Source organism: Phascolarctos cinereus, unplaced genomic scaffold, assembly GCF_003287225.1.
Source record: "Phascolarctos cinereus isolate Bilbo 61053 unplaced genomic scaffold, phaCin_HiC Scaffold_1;HRSCAF=81, whole genome shotgun sequence".
Taxonomy (NCBI): Eukaryota; Metazoa; Chordata; class Mammalia; order Diprotodontia; family Phascolarctidae; genus Phascolarctos; species Phascolarctos cinereus.
In genome coordinates, this window is record NW_027555514.1 from 223,700,972 (window position 1) to 223,724,029 (window position 23,058).

The following is a 23,058-nucleotide window of genomic DNA, read 5'->3' on the forward strand; positions in this document are numbered from 1 at the left end:
CAATTGTTTATATTTCCTGTTTCTTGTGGCTACCCTTAGATTTCTGACTCTTGCTCCTTGACTTAGCTGTGATAATCCTGTTGACTCTTGGTATTGATCCTCACCTGCATTGGTACAATACTTCTTGGTTATCTTAGTGTGATATATGATAAACTATTCTTGGGCAATTACTGATTCCCAGAGAAAAGAGGGTCCAGAAAGTATGTCAGTAATGTCATTATAAGAAAAGGCTCTTCTCTCTAAAATCCTGAGTCATCTCTTCATTTAGGTATAAGCAAGTCTCAGTTTCCTCATTTGTACAATGAGGAGACTAAATGATACTTTTCAGATCTTACAGTGTAGAAGTCATAGGCTTATTGATCTAGACTAGAGTTAGAAGGGAGTCTCTCACCCCCTTCCACACACACATACACACCTTACAGATAAGGAAACTGAAACCCAGGGAAGTGAAGTGATTTGCTTAAGGTTATATTGGTAGTAAGCATAAAGGGGGCATCTGAACATAGGTCATCTGTTTACAGAATAAGTATATATTCAACAGCAATATGTCGCTTCCTGTAAGCTCCACAAGGCCAGACATTTTTGTCTAAACTGTTTTTGTATGTCTTCCAGTGCCTTGAGTATGGCACTCTGCTTATAGTAGACACTTAATAAATGTCTGTTGAATTGGAACGGATATGTCTTGATTCATGTAGAAGATAAAAGAAATTCATTTTTCCCCTCTCATACATAGTAAACAGATATTATCAGCTCTCTATATATCTATGTATATATAGATAAAGAAAGAGTGAAATTTTCAAAGATTACAGAGTTAGTGGTAGAATTGAAAGTATAATTGATATGAACATAGGCTCTTATACCTCTAGGACAATCCCTCTGTATTTTTCTGTTCTAGCTTCTAAAATCTGCTCTAAGCCAAAAAGAACAGATTATGTATTGTGTGCTAATCATAATTAGATCTTTGCTGTTAAAGTATGCTACAGTGACTCAGAGCTATCATTCAAAATTACTTAGAAATAAATGATCCTTTCTGAAGAAGGCTCCTTCCTTTATTCCTCCCTCTCTCCCTTCTTCTTTCTCTCTTTCCTGTCCCTTCCCTCCTCCCTCTTTCCTTTCCTTCCTTCCTTCCCCTCTGTGTTTCATCTATCCTTACCTCTATTTATTTGGTGCACACTGTTGAATAGGGGGAAATAGGGAAAACTGAAATTTTGGTTGATTTCATAGAATACAAATATTTCCTCTAAACTCTGTTGTCTTCCACTAACTTTATTCCATTAGCTTCTTTAATTTCACAACTTTAATTTTCTATATAATTCATAACTGAAATAGGAAAACAAACAAAAATAATTTCAAAACAGAAAATTGATAACACTAGTGAGCTCGTTGATGTTTTACATTATTAAAGATTTAGATAAGATAGATTATTCAGATTTTGCCACAATATTAGTTTAGGTTTTATGTTTAATTCAGAGTAAATCTTCTATGAGGGTATTTGTGAAGATAAAACACACTTTTTACAAGAGATATTCATTAATGGACCTCATCTTTATCGTCTCATAAGTAACTGAAAGTTGTAGAAAATATAAGAAAACATTGTGCTTACTGTTTGTTAATTATGAAAAAAACCATTTGATTAGGCAGAAAAAATGTAGTTTTACAGACTATTGTACAAGATGTCTCTCATCTGTACATCAAGATAATGTAACAATTGATGTAATCCTGCTCAGTGACTCCTTGATAGTAAAGATCAAGCAAAGCAGAAAACAGAAAGTTGTATCCAAAGCTATCTGTCACTCTGAGGAGGAGATCCAGTCCAGAGACCAAGTCGAGAAGGCATTCCCTGTGGATAGTTGGGTTCTCCAGAGGTTCTTGTTTGTAGATGACATTGTTCTCATTGAATCAAGCCCAAGAACATTTCAGAGCATCTTGGAAAAGACTGATAATAATTCATCAAGTAGTTTGGCCTGTCCACCCACAAAGCAAAGACCAAATGGATAAAAATATCTTTTGTTCAGATTTTGACATGCATTTGGATAGAGAGACTATAGAGCTTGTCCAACAGTATGTATATCTGGGAAAGACAGTACAGATGGACAATAAGCTGAGCCCAGAACAGGAGGAAGCGAGTTGCCCGAGTTTCCATCAGGAAATTGCAAAGTTCTTTTACTGACCCCAAGCTTCCCATGAAAGCCAAGGCCCATCTTTTCAATACTAATATTTTGTTGGTTTTGCCATATGGCAGTGAAGCATAAAACACCATTACCTCCAAAGAATTAAAGATGAGGATCATATGGAGTTAAGTAGAGAGGTGAAAGGAAATGTGAACATGCTGCCATACATAAACATTGAGGACTGCAAATAACAGGGGTAGATGGTATCATCAAACATTGCATGATGAGAGGATGAACTTGTCACATGGAAAGGCCTAGAGAGTCAGAGTATTCCATTGGTATCTTAACAATTTCAGGATAAATCGAGGAGGGCTTTCAGGATACTGATGGGCTTCTCATAAATTTTAGGATGACTATGGGCCAACTGGATAGGTGAGCACAGATGGCCAGAGATTTGCATACATGGAGGATATTTCTAAATTAATGAGATCAGAGGTACATTTGTATACTGACAGAGTATAGTCAATCCTGGATTAAACAAACTTTTTTTTAAAGATAGTTCTGGCATGGTCAATTTATGAGAGGTTATTTTGTTTGTAAGAGAAAAAAAGACTATACAACAGAGCATTAAAATGAATATAAAATCAATAAAAACTTATGATGCATAAGTATTCATTTTTATAATATTTTTACTCATTACATGTCAAATATACTTAGTTAAAGTCTTCTTCAGATGCCTCATAATGTCATAGAAATGACCTTGGAGCTTCCAAATTTATATACACATATATATAATTTTTGAATGATTGTATGAATGCTTGTATCTCTATCATTACTACAGTGCCTTCGTAGGGTAGTGGATAGCATGCCGAACTTAGAGTCATGACGACCTGAGTTTGAATTCTGTCTCAGATTCTTAGAAGTTGTGGGACATTTTGACCCCTGTGAGCTTTAGTTTCTTTGTCTGTAAACTGAGGGGTTGTACTTGCTCACCTCAATGGTGCATTCTAATTTGAAATCTCTGATCCTATTACACATCTGCCATAGTAATTGGGGATGTAGATATTTTGTACAATGTTTTTCAAATTGTGGCCCAGGGACCATTAGTAATCAAGAAAATATTTATATCCTTCTTTCATTTCCCTATTTCACCTCACTTCTCCCCAACTTAACTCTATCAGGCTGTATGGTTTTTCCCACTTTTTGTTTATATTTTTTTTGGTATAACCCATATATGAACAAGCATCCCCAAAACCTGTCATGTAGGGTAGCAGATAGCATGCTGGAGTTATGATATGTATGTATCATACATATTTTGTATGTATACTTTGTATTTATACATATATACATCATACATACATACATACATACATACTTTGCTCAAACACTTCAAGAGAGAAAAAAACTCACTATCTTTCAGTCTAGCATTTCATAGTAAATAGAGAACCACTCTGGAAGACAGGAATAACTGAGTTAATGTCCTACCTCTTGACATATACTATCTGTGAGATCCTAGGCAAGTCTTTTAAAGTCTCAGTGTCCTAAGCAACTCCCTAAGATTCTAAATTCCAAAGAGGATACCAAACTGCAGGGGTAGTTTTCTTATCCAGAAATTTCCTGTCTCAAAGAAATCAGAGATTTAGTCTCTATTCCCTTAAAATTGTCAGAAAAATTATTTAAAGTAAGCCTTACTTATGCCAATTGTCCTCTTTATGCATTCCATGCATTGGCTCTTAGTTCTGGTCTTTTGGGGAAAAGCAGAACACATTTGATCCCTCCTTTACATGACAATCCTTCAAATACATGAAAAGCATTATTATTTTTCTCACACTTTCACCCTTCTCCCCACTTCTCTAGTCTATATAATCATTTCTGGGTCATTATAACCATTGTCATATGGCATAACTTTGAGACCATCTTGGTTACAGAAATATCACTTCCTTTTTTCTGGAGGCTGACCCTCCAGTTCAATATCATGTTAGCTTTCTTGGGAGCTATTTTACAATATCAATCACATATTTATCTTGCAGTCTACTAAAACCCATGAATATTTCTCTGACAAACAATTGAGCCATCCCTTATATTATTCTCATGAAGTCCATTTTTTTCAATGTTGGCATAAAACTTATGTAGAAGGTGGATAGGTATACAGTGCATGGAGTGCTAGGTCTAGAAGACCTGACCTTAAATCCACCCTCATACGTTTACTAGCTAGTTATGACCCTGGGTGAGTCACTTAACCCTTCACTTTATTTACCTGTAAAATGAGATTAACCTACTGCCCTGGGTTGTTATGAGGCTCAAACAAGATAATATTTGGAAAGCGCTTAGCATAGTGCCTGGCTCATAGTAGGCACTATACAAATGTTATTATCTTTACATTTTTTCTGATTCAATTAGATTTTGTTAGATTTGACTAAGTTGTCTTGCCTGTCAAGGTTTTTTGAATCTTGATGCAGTCATCCAGTTTGCTGTCTATTTCTCTCAGGTTTGTGTCATATTCAAATCTTGTAAGAATTCTATATGTGCATTTATATATATCACTGATTAAAAAAATGTTAAACAGTACAGGGGCAAGTGCATATCCCTGGGATATTCTACTGGAGAACTACACATAGATTGCCTTTGATTTGTTAATAATGACTAGTCCTTGGGTCCAGATATACAACCAATTCTGAGACTGTTAAATGCTTTGATGAAATTTAGAGAGCACTACCATAACATACTGATTGAATGACCTTGTAAGAAAAATAAATAAAGGTAGTCTGATTTGACCTCTTCTTTATGAAGCCTCACCAAATCTTTGTGATCACTGTTTCTTTGTCTAGGTATTCTCTAAACATTGCTTTAATAATACCACCTTTTAACATTTTACCAGAAAAACATCCAGCTCACTCATCTATAATTTATAAGCTCCATTCTCTTTCCATTTTTTGAAAATTGGGACATCTGTCCTTCTCTAGTCCTCTGGTAGTTCTCTGTTTTCCAGCATCTTTCAAAGATCACTGACAGTCGCAATTTAGCAATCACATCTGCTTTCAAGATATGAAGTTGTACGTCATTTGAAGCAGGTGACTCAAACTCCTCAAAGATTGGTAGATGCTCTCTAGTTTCTTAGTTAACTTAGGTATTAACACCCTACTAACATTATCTATTCTATCCTTTCTAGTCCAAAAATTGTGGCTGAGAAAATAGAAGAAAAATTAAAAATTGAATAGCTCTTCCCTCCAGCCATCTTTAGTTTTTATCATCTTTTCGACTCTGGGGTATTGTCATATCTTTTTTTTATTATCCTCTTACCCCGAATAGCTAAATATTTCCTTTTTTTGTTATCTGTAATTTTACTTGTTAACCTTAGCTCATTCTGACCTTTAGCACTTCAGTTACTATTCTGTAGAATTATGTCATCTGTTTATCGTTTCTTACCTGTCCTTGGTTCTATCTTCTGTTCGTGTATTTATTAAAATCTAAGTTGGCTGATAAGTTCTTTGTGTATCCTTATCAGTTTCTTTAGACAATTTCTACTTTTACTTCCTTATTTAATCATTTTTTTCCTCCTAATATTATAAGAATTTTATTCTTGAGAGTTATCTATTCCTCTAGGTCTTGCTTCCCCTACAGATTCTCTTTACACTTTTATTACCTCTACAAAAGCAACAGAATTCTAACTTTAAAATTATTTGAGAATGTAAACTGCATAAGCACATATTAATCATATGCAATTATACCAGTAGTCTTCCTATTTTTATTTAAAGCCATTGTCTGTATGGCCCCAGGGAAATTCCTTTCATGTGATCTCAAAACTCTACCTAGAAATCTATAAAATGACTAAATGATACATTGTAAACAATCACTTAATGTGCCAAAAGAAAGATTATATAAACTATTCCCTATTCAAATGAAAATTTATTTCAGCACACTCATTTCATTCTTACCAGGAATACCTTTTGCTTTTTTGATATAGAGGATATCTCCCCCCCATCCCCCAAACAAACAAACAAAAAGATTTTCAGGAGAGTCTGGATTTAAATGTTAAGATTACTGTGTCACAATATTATTGAAAAATAGAAATAGCTCTTTTAATATAAAACTACATGGCAAAGGTTGTACTTTTAAATGTCATGTGCTAAGGGGCAGCTAGGTGGCACAGTGGATAGAGCACTGGCCCTGGATTCAGAAGGACATAAGTTCAAATGTGGCCTCAGACACATAACACTAAATAGCTGTGTGACCCTGGGCAAGTCACTTAACCCCATTGCCTAACCCTCCCCACAAAAAAAATGTCATGTGCTTGTATTTCTTACTATTAATATGAAAATTGGAAACACAGAATGGTATTTGACATTGTCAACCATTACTGAGTTAGTTCTAAGAAAGATAAAATTAGGCTGCATGTGCTTGTTTATTTCTCTCAAAGCTGACGGAACATGCATATAGAGATATTCATGGGAGTTCATTGTGGAAAATGAGCCTAAGGAAGAATGGACAAAGGGAATCTTATATCTTCAGACTAATTTCCTTCCACTCCTCCCTCCCTTCTTTGCTCAGGATGCCTGTGTTGGCCAAAATTATAGTCTCCAGATGTGTTAACCATAATATGAAAAATGAATTTCTTAATTGGATAGATTATAAATACAATAAGATAAGAGAATGTCAAGGTGTCAATTGAATTATAGATCCAGGATATCTTTGTTTCTTTTATTATTAACATGACTCTCTACACAGCATAACATGTGCCCAAAAAAAAAACCAAGATAAGAAAAAGTCCCATTATTTAAGATAGTTTCTGGTACAAGCCACCCTGCCATGGATAGTCATAAACAGAAGAAGGCTCCAGATCAGCTTCATCTGGCCTTGTAGTTGTTGACATAGGAAGGGACATTTTGGGTTCACTCAGAGAGCAAAGCAAAGCATGTCTGTTATGCCAGAGCATGTGAGGCTAGGTTAAGCTCAGAGTGGGCCCAAAATGTCTTTCTTCTGATTGGCCAACCCAGGTTTAAGGCCTTTCTCAGGTCTTGGGGTCTCAAAATGGTTCACAACATACTTGGGAATCTACCAAAGTTTTGCTTATGGAAATGCTCTTGAGGATGCTTTCCCATTGAATGTGACTGAAAATTCAAAGTCAAGTAAGGAGTAGGTAATCAAGGTACCTCCTACATAATTTAGAATAAATAACCCTTTCCTATGAAATTCCATTTATTTGGATACAATTATCTGGATTATGTTCTCATGTCTCCATTTAACTTTGTACATATAGACAGTCTGTAAAGAACACACTGTATTCAGTAATACACCAGACAGGTCATGGAATATTGAATTATAACTCCCCTAATGTGTGGTCAACAATATCTTCAGATTTAAAAAACACATTTGCTTGTGTTTTTCACCTTCCTACAGGATGTTACTGACTAGGGCAAACATCACTATTAGTATTTCTATCTTAGTATAGCTGGAATATGAAAATATCAAGATGCATTGTATGTATACAAAACCAATTCACATTTATATAGTCCGTGAGGTTTTCACATCTTATATCGATTATCTTATTTGGTTCTCATAGCAACTCTACGAAGCAGAGACAACTTTTGTCCCCATTTATAAATGAGAAAACTAAGGCACAGAGAATTGAAATGACTTGTCCAGGGTCATACAGCTAGCAAGTGAGATTTGTACCCAATTGTTCCTGACACCAGATCAAGCAGTAACACTGTTCCTGCTTTGGTTTGGAGATGAAAATAGAGAATAAAAGGACAAAAGAATAGGAACTCATAAATCAGTTAATGATCAATATTTTTAAGGCCTATTAGGCATTTTGGGGATACAAAGACACAAAATGAAATAGTTCTTGCTCTCAAGGAGATTAAATTCCACACATCTGTATATGTAAACATCTGTATACATACAATTTCAATTCAATAAATATTTATTAATTGCCTACCATGTGCCAGGCACTGTGCTAAGCATAGGGGATACACAAAGAGGCAAAAGACAGCCCCAGCCCTCCAGGAACTTACAATCTAATAGAGGAGATGGCAAACATATAAACGGAGCAAGCTATAAACAGGATAAATAGGAAATATTAGCAAAGGGAAGGCACTGGAATTAAGAGCTTTGGGGAAGGCATCCTATAGCAAGTAGGATTTTAATTGAGACTTAAAGGAAGCTTGGGAGGTCAGTAATCTTTAGTGGAGGGGGGACATCACTCTAGGTATAGTGTACAGGCAGTAAAAATACCCAGAGGTGAGAGATGGAGGGTTTTGTTCATGGAATAGCCGGGAGGTAAGTGTCACTGGATCAAAGAGCACGGGTGAGGTAATGCATAAAAGGATTGGAAAGGGAGGCAGGAGCTAGGTTATGAAGGGCTTTGAATATCTAACAGAACATTTTATATTTGATCCTAGAAACAATTGGAAATCACTGGAGTTTATTGAGTAGGGAAGAAGACAGGATCAGACTTGCATTTTAGGAAAATCAATTTAGTGTCTGTATGCATAAATATGTATGTATATACATGTATATAAACACATACATACATATATACACATATATGTAAATATGAACATATACAAATCTATGCATATGTACAAATGTAAACATAAATATACATTTATATGCAGACCAAATAATTGCAGAATAAATTTTTAAAAGTAAGGTTGTTAACCGGGTGGATGGCACTGATAATTGGGAGGAATCAGGAAATACTAATTGTAGAAAATAGTGCTTGAGCTGCATTTTGAGTGAAGAGAGGTGTTCAGAATTCCACACATTGAGAATGGCCACTGCAAATACATGGAGGGAGAAGATAGAGTGCTGTATTTGAGGAACAGAGAGAAATCAGATTTGGATGGATCACAGCATGGAGAAAGAGGAATTGGTTATAATAAGGCTGGAAATATAGACTGCAGCTAGATTGTGATAGGTTTTATAAGACAAGCTGAAAAATTTATGTTTTATCTTAGAGGCAATGGGGAGCTTTTGGAGTTTATTGAGTAGGGGAGTGACATGATTAAATATGCACTGAATGAAAATCATTTGGGCACCTGTGAGGAGTATGGATTGGAATAGGGGAAGACTTGTGACAAGGGGGAAAAAAAAGATAGGAGGCCATTGAAATAGTTAAAGTGAGAAGTCATGAGAGCCTGAGTTAAGGTGGCAGCTGTGTGAGTAGAGATAAGAGGTTGAATGTGAGAGATGCTCCTAAGCCAGAAATGATGCTCTTTGGTCATTGATTGGATATGTGTAGTGAGGGAGACTGAGGCATTAAATATAAAAGTGACAAGACAAAGAAAAGTGAATAAATGCCAGATAAAATACAAAATCCTCTTGACTTCCAAGGGAAAGATAGAATAACATAAAATTATGTTCAGACAAATGTGACAAGGAATAGATGCATGTGTTGTCTTGAGGGAATTTGCTTAGACCACCTCCAAGTCTTGTAAGGCATTTATTGGGATGATGCATCCAGTAGACTCTGTTCCTTATGGGAGGCCAGAGTGCCCAGATGGGTTTTGTGTCTAGTTTGTAAACAGTTTGACAGGATAGGGGTAAGGGGAGGGGAAAAACATGGGCCTGGAATGCCTGGAATGTCATGTAATCTGGAGTGTCTTTGTGAATGCATACAGATAAGCAAGGGGGACAGGAAAGGGGAGGGTAAAAGCTGTTCTGGAATGTCAGGTAGTCAGAGGATGCTTTGTGAATGTATGCAGATAAGTCCCCGGTGGAGGTTATCAATGTATAGTCTTCTTGAGCACTTCCTATCTGGTCACATCTTACACTCTATCTTATATCTTACATCCTGCATCCTGTTTGCTCCATCTGCTTTGAACACTTCTATCTGCCTCATCAAAAAGACATCAGAATTTTTGGTCATGGAAGTAGAATACTTATGGAAAATGGTGAGAGAGAGGCAGTGATCATCCCTGTTCATTAGCAAAGTGGAGCAAAAGTCATGAAATTTGAGGAGACAGAGGAACTGTGAGGTTAGGTTGTTTAGGGGCATATCAACATGAAAATTAACACCTCTAGTGAAAGGGAAGTAGAAAAGACAGTGAAACAAGTACCAAACTACATGAGAATGAAAAGATAGACAACTGCTACTATGATTTGTATGGGGTGGAAGATTTTAAGAATGAAATTCAGTGGAGGAGAGGTTGCTGAGCGATGATGGCAAAGGGAGAGTCTGGAAGTAGAAGTGGAGAGTAAAAAGGATTACACCTTTCCCGTCAGAGCTAGCGTGAAAGATAGCACAATAATAGGTATGGCCAGTTATGAAGAGGATGGCCAGAGATGCAGTGTTATGTGGGGAAAGTTAAGTCTTTTGTGAATGCACATATATGGAAGAAGTTTGAGAGGAAGTGATGCAAAATTCAGGGAAGATTGTTCATTATTGAATAGAATTCCAAAGGGCATAGTAGAATATTAAACTGACTTGGAATCAGACATGGGAAAACTAAATTCAAGGAAGATAGGAGGCATAACTTCCATTATTTGGATTTTATTCCTTACATAAATAATTCCTAGGCTGAAGGTTTGAAATTATATAATTTAAACATCAACAAATCCAGTAGTAAAGAATACAAAAGGTCCCAGTCAGACTTCTACATTTTATGAAAGTATACCCTTGCCTGAGACAGCTTCACTGCATAAGCCCTTGACCTAAGAAGAAAACAAACTACAATAGCAGTAACAACAACAATACTTTACATGAGTATAGCACTATTATAGCACTTTTTTTTTTGAGTATAGCAATTTTCAAAAACATATTATGGAAAAAAAAACCTGACTGCATCACCTTGGGCAATCCACTTACGCTCTCTAGATCTCTGAAATCCCCTTGCAGGGATTTGAAGACAGATGAAATTAAATACCAAAATTTATACTTCCAGATTTGGAGAACAAACTGTAGTAGATAGTATTATTCTTAATAAGTAATTACAGATATTTACAATGCACACACACCTACATGCACCTACACACACACACACACACACACACACACGCAGGCACATAGACACATATATATGCACAAATGATATCCATAACCCAAAAATTGACTTAGAAAATTTTATGCTTTTTATTTTCATAAAAACTTATAATTGACAACTGTTTTATACTAACCACATGAACAAAGTTGTTTTATTAACATGTAGAGTCTGTTCTATATTGTATCCTGTCTCAATCAATCTATTAAAAAGCATTTATTAAGTGCCTACTATGAGTCAGCCACTGTACTACCCACTGGTAGTAAATCTTCCTGAAAGGTTAATGAAATTTTTTAAAAAAATACCATTTGAAACATTCAAATACTTTTTTTCAGACATTTACATTAAATCACTCACAATGAATGAGTGAAGTGCCTTGTTTCCAATTTTAAATGTTGTGTTTGTATCTATCAATCAACACACATCTGTATATGTATATATATTATATAAAGTCAGCATATGCAAATATAAAATATATACACATATACATATATCCTTATGTATGCATATATACTGAATAGGCATACAGTAGGTTTTTGTGTATGTGTATATACATATGTATATATAAAAGTCTATACATATATACATATACATGTATACATGTACATATACACATATAACTATGTGTGTGTATGTATACTGAAAACCAAGGGATATCTTCATCTAGAATTTACCCTTCTCTCAGCAATCTATAGAAGATATGGAAATTGTCACATTAATTTTTCAGTGAAAACACATTGTACATTGCATAGTATATATGCTGATTCTATACGTAGAAATGCATTTTTAAAAATTAAAACTTGATTCATTCCCTCCACAGCTGGTGCTTTTCTTCTCCCCTCCTCTAAACCTCTGCAATCTGCCTTTTAATCTCCTCACACATCTAGAACTATTCTCTCCACAGTTACTAACAATTTTGTAATGGACAAATCTCATGTCTTTTTTTTTAATCCTCTTCCCTGACCTCTTTGCACTCTTTCCACTACTCATCACCTTCACCTCCTAGATATTTTTTCTTCTCTGCATTTTCTTGGCACTGCTTCTTCCACATTCTCTGACAATTTTTCTCATTTTTCTTTATTAGGCTTTTTTGGGTCACATTTTGATGTTCGAACATTTTTATTCTTAATTTAGCATAGTTATTCCACATACAAAAGAATAGAAAAAGAAGGGAGCCTAGGTGGTTCAGTGGATAGAGCACCAACCCTCAAGTCAGGAGGACCTGAGTTCAAATCTGGCCTCAGACCAACCACTTGGCAGTTACTAGCTGTGTGACCCTGAGCAAGTCACTTAACCCCACTTGCCTAAAAACAAACAAAAAGAATAGAAAAAGAATTTTAGATGAAATTGTAAATTTCTATTATGCACAGCTTTTATAATGTATATTGAATTAAGCATGATAGTACCAACACTGCCATGTTTATTTGTGTCCCTTCTGAATTTGTTTGCTATCTTCTGTGTATCTTTAAGTGTTTTATTAAAGCTTGTTTCATTTCTTCTTTTTTCAAACACTGTCATTACCAACCTACCACTCTCCATCCACAACTTTCCATTTTATCTACTGCTCATCAGTTAAAGGCCTACCTTGTAACAAAGAAGGATAGTTAATCAAAACAATTTCCTACATTGCTCATGTCTGAAAACTTATGTCTCATTCCTTACCTATAGATACTTCATCTCTCTACCAAGTTGTGAAAAGTAGGAGTTATGATTATATTGATTAGTTCTGAAGTCATTCAGAGTCTTCTTTTACATTATTATAGTTACTGAATATGTTGTTTTATTGTTTCTGCTCACTTCACTTAACAATAATTCATTTAAGTCTAGGTTCTTCTGAACATCATCATTGGCATCATTTCTTATGGCAACATGATACTCAATTAGATTTATATACCATAATTTTTTAAGCTATTCCTTGATTGATGGGAGCTTATTTTGCAATTATTTGCCACTATAAAAAATGCTGCTATAAATACTTTGGTACATATGGGACCTTTTCTTCTTTCTTTGAGATCCAAAAGTTTATAGAGTCTATTATTTTTTTTAGTATAGTTCCTTTTTTCTACATCTTTGTCCATGTCTCAACTAGTGTGGATGTAACCTGAGAGTCTGTTCTCTTCTTTTTTCTTTGTATACTAATTCACTTAGTGATCTCATCAGATCTCATCTTTATGCTGATGATTCCCAGATGTATAAATCCACCCCTAGTCTCTAGCTTCAGCTTTTGGCTTTCATCATCAACCTAATAATTTGCCAAATCTTCTTGCTTCCATCTTGAATTTTATCTACAATTCTTGACTTATTCCCTCTTTTTGCATCCTCAATCTTCTTGCACATTTTTCCCTTCCATAAACACTATGGCATAATTATACTGGCCCAAATACACCAGTTCTAAGTAGGCTACTCCATTTCTCCCAATTCTGTCTCATCTTGTTCATTCATGCCTGGAATGTACTCCGTCTTCACCTCTGCCTCCTGGAATCTGTTTTCATTTAAGATTGTACTGAATCAGCTTTCTCTATGAAGCCTTTCCAGATCCTCAGATGTGCTAATGTCCTCCCTCCTCAAATCATACTTTTATTCATTTAAATATGTGTGTATATATGTGTGTGTGTGTATCTATGTCTATATATATTCTGCATATTCTATATCTTATGTATGTATGCAAATTTTCTCCCCTTTTAAAATGTAAGCTGCTTGAGGATAGGGACTATTTAGCTTAAAAAAATACATTCCTAGCTCTTAACATAGAGCTAGGCATATAGAAGGTACTTCATTAACTTTTCATGATTTATTTAATGACTTATTTTTTCCCACTTTGCATCTGTAGAAAACCAATGAAATATAGCTTTAATTTGATTTTCTGTTATATTCTCTCTTTTTTCTCCTATAATTTCTATCAAATAAATTTGGGGATGATCAAGCATTTGTTAGCATGGTATAGTGCTTCAGTTTTCCTTGATTTTGCATACCTCAGAATGGTGTGATCATGCAACCTTGACAGTGTCTGATCTCCCTTAGTGTATGAATGTATGAATGAGTCCTTAAAAAGTCATATGGCTTGATTCAAATGTAATCAAGTAAGGTTGGCATGTGAGCTAGAATTCAAACTTTTCTTGAAGAATAAGATAATGTTAAAAGTGTTTCTCTCTAATTCCATGCGCAAACATTATCATTCTACTTACAGGTTGCCATCTACCTGTCTAAGTCAGTATGACTTTCCTTCCAGGCACAAAAAGAAGTTGTGCTTTATTTATTCATTCAAGTATTTATTTATTCATTCACTCATTTATTCATTCATTTATTTACCTGGTGAGGCAATTGGGGTTAAGTGACTTGCCTAGAGTCACACAGCTAGTAAGTGTTCTGTGTCTGAGGCTGGATTTGAACTCAGGTCCTTCTGACTTCAGGGCTCATGCTCTATCCACCACACCATCTAGCTGCCCCTGTTTATTTATTTTTAAAAGTTTTAGTGACTCAGCAGGGAAGGTAAACACACTGTAAAAGTAACCATGCTAAATAATTACATTTTGAGGCACTACAGAGAGAATACTCATAGGATCTGATGATTGAACCTGTCTTCAAATAGATGCATATGGTGGTTACATATATCAGTTATCCATGATTACAAATGATCTTATCATTTTGCCAAGAAATATACAAAAAATAAAAGTGAGATCAGAAAAAAAAATTACAAGGAAATGTTATTTATATGCAGGTTTCGTAATTTATTCATAGAGAGGAGAAATGTTTTATGTTCTATGAAATTTCAGCTGCTAGGTTGAGAAATGGGCCATGTAACTTTTAATACAATATTAGGTACATTACAATTTTTTAAAAAAAGGATGCTTCAAAAAACTTACCACAAAAGTAATTATAATTTGACATTGGTTTCTATTAAAAAAAATATTGATTTGTTCCTATAATAAAAGACATTGACATTGGTGGCTGATAAAAAGTACTCCTGAATAAATGCAGAAAACCTTAAAGTTTACATACTTGAATTCAAATGAAAAAGAATATATTTCAAAAGTAAAGCATGAATACTATTTTAAATAAACCATAAAATGATAATATTTTCCTGAAATAAAAAAAAAGAGTGTTTTGGCATTATATGTAGAAGAGAAGAATATGTTTTTGCTTGATCCATGAAAATCAAGTGGTAGATCTCCATGAAAATGTTAATATTTCTTTTTAAGATACCAATTTTTTAGCTGCCTGTTTAGCCTACATTTAGCCAGGTTTTTAGATTTTCTTTTGAAATTATGCTGTCAATTATTGAAATAATTATATTCCTGTTAGTACTTGAAGGGATGTTCACTGAATTGATGAGTTTCTTGTTATCTTTTGTACTTTCAGATAATTGTAGGATCATAGATTTAGAGTTATAAAGGATTTTATAGGTCACTGATTCCAACTCACTTATTTTCCAAATAAGGAATGTTAGTTTTCAGATTAGGAATCTGAGGCCAAGAGGGTTTATGTGATTTGCTCAGTCACACAACTTGTAAATATCTGAGACTGAATTAGAACTCAGGTATTCTTGATTCCAAGTCCATCACTTTACGCACTAAGCATTTGAAAAGAAGTTCAATGAGCCAGACAATACAATTTCTATTTGATGTAATTGTGTTTCATAAAATTAAAGAAAATATATTTCTAATTAATATAATTAAGTATGATTAAGATATTTCTATATTGTGTTTCCTTGAGTATGTATTTCTTTATAGCAAATTTTCTTTATGAGGGTGTGGGGATAAACTAAATATATATTTGCAGGATCATAACCACACTGGACCATCATTCCATTTGGTGGCTCCTCCTCTACAATATTTCCATTTTTACAGACCTCAAAATTATCTTAAAAATTCCTACATAAAACATTACTTGAGAGACACTATGGTGTAATGCAATTCCTTGCTCTCACACTTTTGAAGTTCACTTAAAATCTTTGGGCTTCACTTTCCTCATCTATGAAATCAAGGTAAAATTAGCTGTATTATCTACCTCATGGGTTATTCATTTGGAAAAAAAAAGACAAAAAATAAAGAAAAAACATTTACCAGTAAAATTCTGTCAAACCATGCTTACCATGTGGAAAGCAATATAGGAGAAACTGGAGATACAAAGATAAAATATTTAAAGTAGCTACTCTCAGAAATATTCTACTTGGAGTGGGAAATCATCTTGGCAAGAAGTACCCAGTGTAGTATTCTAGGAATCAGTGCTTGGTCCTGTGACAACATTTTTAATAACACTGATAACATTTTTATCAATGACTTGGATAGTCATAGAGGGTAAGCACATGAAATATGTAGGTCACAGAAAGCTGGGAAGGACAGCTAAAACACAAGATAGTAGCAACAGGATCCAAAAGGTATTGATAGCATTATGTTAATCTAGGGTAGATAATTTTTTTTAATGTTTTGATAATTTTATTTCAGTGTAATTGTTTTCCTTTGTAATCCTATGTATTTTATTGTAGAATCTTAAAAACTTACTTATGATAAGAGATTCATAAGCTTCATCAGACTATCAAAAATTTATGACACAAAAGGTTAAGAACTTAGGAACTGGAGCATTAGACTAAAACAAATAAAATTAAATTCAATAGGGATAAATATAAAATCAAATTTGGGAACAAAAACCAATTTCACAAATATAAAATGGAGAGGCAAGGTTAGATAGTATTTTTTTTCTAGAAAGGATTTGGGGGTTCTAATGGACTACAAGATAATTGAGTCATTAGTATGACAGCCAAAATAACTAATACAATATCAGGCTACCTTAACAGTATCATACCTTCCAGGGACACAGAGGTGCTATGCCAATTGTATTCAGATCTTGTCAAGCCTCATCAACATTATTGTGTTCAGTTCAAGACGAATATTAATGAACTGCAAAGTTTCCAGAGAAGAGCAACCAGGGTAAGGAAGGATCGTGATTCTCTCATCTGAGGATTTGTTGAAGGAACAGGGGATGTTTAGCCTTAAAGAAGGCTCAAAGATTATATGATAGCTGTGTTCAAGTACTTGAAAGACTGTCATGTGGAGGATAGAGTGAGGGCTGAATGTGGAACTAAGAGTGGATATTGCAAAGAATTAAATTTAAGCTTGATATCAGGAAAAAATGGATCATACCTTCCCCATCTTTGGAGGTCTTCCAACAGGTTGGGCAATCACTTGTCATGTATGTTAGAATGCATGTTTTGGTGTATGATTTGGACTATGTGACTGTTGATGTACCTTTTCACTTTCAAATTTTGTAATTCTATGGTTAATCACACATGTAGATAAAATAATTTATTTTTGAACAGTTGTACTGGCATGCTAACTCATCTTTTGTAGGCTCACTGAAAGCATTTTCAAGACCCATTCTAGTTGCAGAAAGCATGACAAGATTGATACATAACTCCTCACATACTCATATGATTTTGTTTTCTTCTGTTAGGGCTCTAATTTGGAAAGCTTTCCATTCCACATAGCTTGGAGGTTATAAATATTTGGCATGACATTATCTAGAAAAATAATTTTATCTTAAATTTTTTTATGTATCAGTTTTATATGCACATTATTTCAGGCAAGTTAGATCAGTAATAATTGTCCAGTTTTAGTATAGTTTCTTGAATTCTCAAAGATATTCGTAAAACAGATATTTGTCATGTATCTTTGTTAAGCTTCTGATATGTAATTCTAGCCAGCATGATATTTTTTTGGGAAGTTGGTAGGTGATACATTTTTGCAGCCAGCAGTGACATTTTGCATGATTTCTAACATTTCCTTGCGTAATCTATATTGAGTAATGTCTGAATTTCTTAAGGATTCAGTGTCAGGAATTTCTGGTAATGAAGATGTGGCCCTAACTTGCTATTATAAACTGCTGATTCTATAAATAAGTTTGCATGGCTTAGCTATTTGATCAATGATTTTAAAATACACATAAATGTGTATACATATGTATGTATGTATGTGCATACACACACACACATATATAATTGTTGAATGTCACTCATGGAAAGCCTTTTGATTCTGCTCTTGGATCTTAATTATTTCATAGACTTCATCTGGAGATAACCACTTTAATATCATTTGACAAACCTACTGGTGTGTACTTATTGTCACTGTTTTCTGTTGTCCAGTAAAGTGTTATCTGTTTAGTCCACTAATATTTTTGTAAGTTTTTAACCTGATCATATTAAATAATATTTGTAAAAAGCAATTAGCACAGTGCCTGACATAAAGTAGGCACTATATAAATGATTATTTACTTCCCTTCCCTTTGTTTCTCACGTGCTTCAAGAAAGTCTATCAATTTTCTTCTTCCTTTTTTTTATATTAAAGTGTTAATCATTCCATAATTGTCTTCAGGTGATGAGCCCTACATTTCATTAATATTGTGTAGGTTTTAGTTAAGATACTTTCCAATTATATTATGGTCTATTTTATAGCTTCCAAGATGTGTGTTGATAAGGCATTTGTTGTTATTTGCTTTACCCAATTCTGCCCTCTCAGCTTTGATTTTTGTATGACAATAAGTCTCTTGACATAGACTGCCTCAGCTTTTTCCTCCACGACATTTTGCTTCGTGTTTCTTACCTGAAGAATGCTAAGGTATGTCTCCATTCATTCAACTGCGTAGATCAAGAATTTCATATTCATTGGGTCCAAATGACATTTTGTTCTTATTAAAGAAAGTTCCATAAGACAGAGATGGTAATTTTTTTTTGGTAGAGAAACATCATTTGATGTCATGCATTTACATCAAGTAATCAATAAAGTATTTTGGTACAACTCCTTTCATTTGGAAGAGGTTCTGCTTAGGAGAGCTGATAATGGGTCTAACTTGATTCTATTTATGAGAGGTGGTAATAGTTTTAAAACTAGGAAGATCCACAAGGGCTTTAACCTGTCCCTCAGAAATACACTACAATTTACATCAGTTCCATTTTTTTTTTTTGCTTTTTGGTGAGGCAATTGTGGGGTAAAATGACTTTCCCATGATCGCACAGCTAGTTAAGTGTCAAGTGTCTGAGGCTGGATTTAAACTCAGGTCCTTCTGACTCCAGGGCTGGTGCTCTATCCCCTGCACCACCTAGCTGCCCTTGGTAATGTGTTTTAAAAGAAGACTGATTTTGCATGTTGAAATCCTATACCTAGTATTTCAATTGATAATAATTATAATGATAGTAATATTATTACCATCTATTAATCAGTATTGGGATGAGGAAAACACTTTCTAAATCTTAAAGTGCTTAGGTAAATGTAGCTCATTATTGATTGTCATTTGACCCATCACTTAGGGAATTTCTAATAATTTAAATAAAATACACAGGGTTTGATGTTGTTAAAAAGTTAATTATATATAGTACAGTTGGGGAAAAACAAAAGCTTGGGTACAGCTACATAATGCTGATCTAAGGCACATTCAGTTTTTGATTCAGCATTTAATTTGTTCATTTCTTGTTGTTGCAAGGTCATGAATGGGATCAGGGAAAATGGTTTCATTCATCCCAAGATTAAACTGACCTTGCATCATTAAATTCTTTTCTTCTAGAGGGAGAAAAAAAAGAAAGAAAATTAAGTAAACATAATACTGAGAAATGTTCATGTTTTCATAGGTTTGTAACTTCTACTCAATTTTCTTTTTTTTCTTTTTTTGGCAATTGGGGTAAAGTGAGTTGCCCAGGGTCACACAGCTAGTAAGTGTTAAGTGTTTGGTTCTGAGGCCAGATTTGAACTCAGGTTCTCCTGAATCCAGGGCCGGTGCTCTATCCACTGTGCCACCTAGCTGCCCCCCCCCTTTTTTTAAATGTAAGGCTCTTTATTTATTTACTTATTTTTGGTGAGGCAGTTGGGGTTAAGTGACTTGACCAAGGTCACATAGCTAGTAGTGTCAAGTGTCTGAGGCTGGATTTGAACTCAGGTCCTCCTGACTCCAAGGCTGGAGCTTTATCCACTGCACCACCTAGCTGCCCCCCCTCAATTTTCTTAATAAATTAATCCTCCCCTGAAGAAAATATCAGGTCTATTATTACTAGAATTATTTTCTAATTCCACATTATAAACATTGAGGATAAATATATGTGGACAGAAGAATTTAGCTCAACATAACTCATTTAGGTGAAATAAAAATGCTTCTGTTTCATCAATGAATTATTAGCTATAGCAGATATTCTAAAAATAAAATAATTATAATTTGTTTCTTATTTTAAAATGTATTTAGATATTATTGCTATTATTAGAAAATTTAGAAAAAAGTGTGTCCTATGAATTGGTCTTGAAGTATTTTAAAAGATAATATGAACACAAGTTGAGTCATTTCAGTCATATCTGTATTTTCCATTTGGGGTTTTCTTGGCAAATATACTGGAATGATTTGCCATTTCCTTCTCCAGCTCATTTTACAAATGAGGAAACTGAAGTAAACAGGGTTAAGTGACTTGCCCAGAGTCAATCATCTAGTTAAGTGTCTGAGGCTGAATTTTAACTCATGAAGATGAGTCTTGCTATTTCCAAGCGTAGTGATCTATCCACAACCTAACTGCCTCCTAATATAAACAACATTCATTTATTCATTGAACAAATATAGATTGCAGATCCATTCAAGGCATTCTTCTAGAATCAGTGGTGAATATCAAGATGAATAAAGGGAGATTCTTGATGTTTTGGAAGTTGGAAAACCACAAAGTACCAAAACTGATTTAGAATCTGGCTCTGCTATTCAAGATAGGACATATACACAGATAATTGGGTTATAAGATAAAAGACAGTTTCCATATGAATTTTATAAAATATTATGAGACAGCATGGCAGAAGAAAATTTACCTGGGTGGTGGTAGGGATCAAAAATACTTCTTGGAGGAGTTGACATTTGAATTATTAGGCTTTGATAGGAGGATAGAATTTCAAGCAGTAGAAATGATGGGAAGGGAATTCCAAGTAAAGGTGAGAGCATAAGCAAAGAAATAGAGCTGAGGGAGTGTAGGGTTTAATGAAGGAGGCAAAAAGAGTAAAATTTAGGTGGAGCTTTTGATATGTAAAGACTGGAGACAGCTGGGTAGTGGGAGATAAGGCAGAGCAACTATAAATTGATGACATTTCATAATTAGAAGGGCTCTTAGCAATCAACAACTTAAGCTCCATTTTATAGTTGACTTTACTAAGGCATAAAAAGGTTAAATGTTTTGAGCTAATTTATGGTAGAACCCATGTCTCCTTATGTTAATTTTTTTTTCTTCTATTAGACACCAATTAGCTGGGACCAAATAGTGTATAGCCTTGAATGACAGGCTTAGTACTTGCCTCTTTATTAAGGCAATTGGAAGTAATCCATTTTTGATCAGGAGACTGTCAGTTACAGCTGAACTTTAGAAATATTAATCTGGCTGCCGTGTACAAGAAGAACTGTGGGTGAAAAAGACTGGAGGTGGAAAGACCATTTAGGAGGATACTAGTCAAGGTAAGAGTTAATGAATACAATCTAAATTAGAATGACTGCAAAGAGAGTGGAAAGCAAGGAATAGGTAAGATTTGCAAGGATTGTGTGATTAATTGGATTTGGGGATTAGGAAAGAGGGAAAAGACAAATTATGAAACTGCAAGCCTAAGTTAATGAGGCAAAGATTGTACTTTTAATATGAACATAGAACTCAAAGGGAGATACTAACTGGTATGTGTGTGTGTGTGTGTGTGTATATTGAAATTAGGGTAGAGATTATTGGATCAGCTATTTCAGACAATGCTCGGAAGCGGACACATTATGTCTCCCAATCTGGGAATGTTTAATATCATTTTCTTTGCTTATGACAGTTTTTATTATGTTCAGACCAAGGGAGATAGGATATATTTTATCTAGAGGAAGGCATCCTCTTCCCTACCTCTTCCCCTAAATCCAACATATTAGATATATTCCATTATGTGATCTTTAGTTAGAATATGAATGACCATTGAACAGAATGGATTGTTATTTGCCTCATTGGAAGGAATATCTACAATGATTATATCACAAATCTATTTAAGCATAGAAGCATACTAGGTAATAATTTTCTTTTTGCCTAGATCTTAAGTGAGAATTCCACATACATACACACGCACACAGACACACACACACACACATACACACACATGCAAAGAGTGCATAAGCAGGAAGCTGATCTTGTAATATTTACAAGTATTACTCAATAAATGTGTTTTCTTTTTTTTATCCTCAAGGACAAAGAGGAAAGTCATGAAAGTTGCTTGATCTTTAAATGTAGACTGTATAAATGAATTCCTATTATTGCTATTTTACTTTCATAGTTGAATTAAGTTCTAAACAGAAGTTTTCTCTCTGTTAGGAATGCAAATCTTGTAGTTTACCCTTGGCTATTATTTATAGTGTGACATTTCTTAAACTATGCTATAAGTCTTACATTAACCCATGATATGATTATGCATGTTTTCTTTTTTGTATAGGTTTTATTGTTCTATATCAAGATCTTGATCCATACAGCTAATATATTGAAATAATTTACTATTCTCTATGGCGAGATACTAAGACAAATGCATTTTGCACAACACATAAGCTTTTATGTGTTCATCAACAGATGTTATTTTACACATCTTGTTATATAATAATAATAATAATAATAATAATAATAATAATATAAAATCTTATATTTGTAAAACTTCAAGTTATTTTTACATAATTACCCCAATTTAATCTTTGTTACATTTGACAGTGTTGATCTAAGTTGACATGTCAAATTTGTTGATGATATGGAGCTGGGAAGGAGAACAAATAGATTGTATTGCATATATAATTTGTATATATATAAGAATATTTGTATATATGTACATATATATTTGTACATATAAGAAGACATTTCATTAGGCTGGAAATTTTACACTTGATTTAAAAAGTTTTCTTTGGAAAAAGATCTTGCAGTTTTGGTGGCTTATTTAGCTTAGTATAAGAGAACAGTAAAA

General features: G+C 34.2%; 1 protein-coding gene across 4 annotated transcripts in view; it reads left to right on the forward strand.

Moving 5' to 3' along the window:
• Nucleotides 1-23,058, forward strand: part of SLC16A7 (solute carrier family 16 member 7) — a 240,717-nt gene that overhangs the window by 14,379 nt on the left and 203,280 nt on the right. Inside the window, exon 1 of one of the 4 annotated variants that reach the window (XM_020990156.2) lies at nt 21,198-21,550. The exons of the other annotated variants lie outside the window; for them this stretch is intronic. The gene's annotated coding sequence lies outside the window, so the exon portion shown is untranslated. Of the gene's footprint in view, nt 1-21,197; nt 21,551-23,058 lie in introns of those variants that run through there. 4 annotated transcript variants of the gene reach the window in all.